Raw genomic sequence first — 3057 nt, 5'->3', positions numbered from 1 at the left:
ACACACACACACACACACACACACACACACACACACACACACACACAATTAAAATATTGTGTGTGCATGATTGAGTCAGCCCACAAAGAGGTGCCCCATTTCTTGTGGTAATTAAAATACAAATATATAATACATATGTTCTACATACATTTATTCTTATTCTTATAAATTTTCCACTGCCTGCCTACTGAACTTTGAACTTTGTTCTTTTAAGCCATTTTGAAACAACTTAAAGATTAAAAAAACAACATTTGACACAAAAACAACAAGATGCAAGTAACCACAAGTTAAACAGCAGATTGCAAAGCGAAAACAACCAAAACTTCACCTTCTAGAAGAACTGATTTCTTTTAAAGACGAAACGTCCTGTGATCTTCCAGACTACGGCGTCCTCAATAGGTCAAAATCCAAAACAAAACGCGTTTTCCTAGTGTTCGGCGTTTGATCCAAGTAGGATGATTTTTTATTTTTTATTTAATTTATCTAACTCTTGTAAACAGACTTAAAATGAGCTCATTATGATCTAAAGTCGTTTCTATGTCTAAATGTATGCTCTGTGATGTTATGCGATTTAGTTATTTTAAAAACAAACAAGAAATTAAACCAATTAAATCGTTAAAGAAAAACATTTTTTCAACTTTACTATGTGTTCATGCCTCGATAATTGCCAATCATACTCCTCATATTATTACAAGTGTACAATAAATATAATATGAGCGTTTTTTTTTTTTTTTAATTTATCAAGGAGTCGCTGTTGGTGTTACAGCTGGTCTTTGCTGCCCCCTAGTGGTCAAAACCCAAACTGGTGTAAACTAGAAGCAGCAGCAGTTTTACATTGTTTTAACTAGATATAACGATCTAAAAATTGTATTTATAAATTATATATTTTTACATTATTTAGAAGAGCTCTACATTTATTAATATAAATGCATGCTATGTTTTGTTTTCCAACCATAAATTTCAAGGTGACTTTATAGTCATTTGCATCACATGTGAAATTGTGTAGTGGTGGGATGTAACTAAGTACAAATACTTCGTTACTGTACTTAAGTACATTTTTCATGTATCTGTACTTTACTTAAGTAGAGTTAAATGTGGGAACTTTATACTTTTACTCCACTACATTTTACATCAAGTATCTGTACTTTCTACAACACTACATTTCTATAATGAGTTGCATTACAAGTTACATTCATGTTGTGGCTTTTTGATTTGTTTGTTACTTTGAAAGTAAAGTGGTGAGAGAGGAGCTGGTCCATTGAATCACTGCAAAGTGGTCAGGTAACGTTAGGCCCACCTTCAAGAAGAGCTGGGCCAATGACATATATTCTAGTACTGTATATATGTATATAGATGTATGCATTTATTGTGCCGCTCAAGGTGGCTGCATGTTGGAGCAGCTCTGTTACTTTCATTCTAAGATTTTGCTTTTGGAAACTTTAATTCCTGTTTTTCTGGATGTAAATCATATTTTTTTGGATGATTGTTTCCTCTGGTATCAGATGCTGTGCAGCTGGAAGGATTTTTACTGAAACTTTTTTGGTTTTGGACATTTGTTATGATGCGTAACCATGGCAACAAGGCAGTTTTCTACAACAACAGCTGAATAACATCTCAAAAGCTCAAATAATATCTCAACTATGGCCCCAACTCTCAAATGATTTGAAAAGGATGTTCTGTGGATGCATTCTCATCTACCTGCCAGCTGTGCTCGAGTGCCTGACCACTGAGATCCTGGAACTAGCAGGAAACACAGCTCACGACAGCGGATAGACAGGATCGTCCCTCAGCACCTACAGTTGACTGTCCACAGTTATGAGGAGCTCGGCAGACTGCTGGGAGGAGTGGCCATCGCTCTGGGAGGAGTTCAGTCCAGCATTCAAGCGGTCCTACAGTCCAAGGGAACCGAGAGGCCAGCCGAGTCTGGGTGGACGGATCGGATGGCATTTGCAGCCAGTTTCTTAGGATCCACTGTGGGATGGACCTTTACAAGAGATCCTTCCTGTCTACAGCCATCAGTATCTATAACATCTCTTAATGAAATGAGGATAACGAGTTACAACAACAAAATAATTTCCCTCTGGGATTAATAAAGTATTATTGAATTGAATTGAATTGAATTGAATTGAATTGAATTGAATGTCACTGAGCTGGGCACACCAGCAGCACCACTAACACACCCAAAATGTATTCCACCGCAAGAGAATCAGCCAGAAGATACAGTACACGCCACCCATGGCCTTATTGAAAGACTGCTCAGTACAACAGGACAGATTCTCTCTCCCTAAAGAGCCAGATTGGACTCAAAAATCTTTGAAAACAACTTCTTCTGAACTTGAACAAGAAATTCTTGCTGCAATATTAAAATGTGTCAGTTCATGATGTTAGGAAACAAGACATGTCTTCAAATGTCTCGACACTCGGGTCCAAGTTTTAAAAATGGTTTCAGGAAGTTAAAATATTGTTCAATATTGACCCATTACAAGGTTCAATAGACATATTTTAACTAGAGTTGATGACAAACTGGAGTTGAAATATCAGTGGAAATGATCAGAGCCTATTCCTTTGTTAGTTGTGTCTAATGTTCCTTTTGTTCAGGCAGACAACTTTTACTTAAATGTGTTTACTGCAGTTAAAATAACCCATTGGTTTTGATTTGTGTTAAATAAAACCTTTCAAAGGTTAAATCATTCCTCTTTCTTATTTTGCTTAATGACATTTAACTCTGCAGGTCATCCCTGAAATTCTGACGCACAGAATCACAAGTCCAAGTGTGAACTGTGTCACAGAGTAAACACAATAAAAACATGTATTATCTGCAGCATCGTTCATTAAAATGACTCAACACTATTAATGTATTACAGAAAATATACATACAGTAGGTACACGTAATGATATGTAGACCATTGCATTAGGTAATACATTCAGGAAGTACTTTTACTTTTAATACTTTAAGTATTTTTAAAGCAAGTACTTATTTACTTTTACTTTAGTAAAAATGTCAATATGGTACTTCTACTTTTACTAGAGTACATTTTTGTCTGTTTATCTGTACTT

The 3057-nt window shown here is 35.7% G+C and overlaps 1 protein-coding gene across 1 annotated transcript in view; it reads right to left on the bottom strand.

Moving 5' to 3' along the window:
* zgc:162816 (uncharacterized protein LOC571260 homolog) overlaps positions 1–469 on the bottom strand; it is an 8589-nt gene extending 8120 nt beyond the window's left edge. Inside the window, exon 1 of the mRNA XM_037681479.1 lies at positions 329–469. The gene's annotated coding sequence lies outside the window, so the exon portion shown is untranslated. The remainder of the gene's footprint in view (positions 1–328) is intronic.
* Between the last annotated feature and the right edge of the window lie 2588 nt (positions 470–3057).

This window comes from Nematolebias whitei, chromosome 9 (assembly GCF_014905685.2).
Source record: "Nematolebias whitei isolate Nwh7 chromosome 9, NemWhi1, whole genome shotgun sequence".
In the NCBI taxonomy this organism is placed as follows: Eukaryota; Metazoa; Chordata; class Actinopteri; order Cyprinodontiformes; family Rivulidae; genus Nematolebias; species Nematolebias whitei.
The sequence above is the reverse complement of the archived record's forward strand: the minus strand, read 5'-3'. Positions and strand labels throughout refer to the sequence as shown.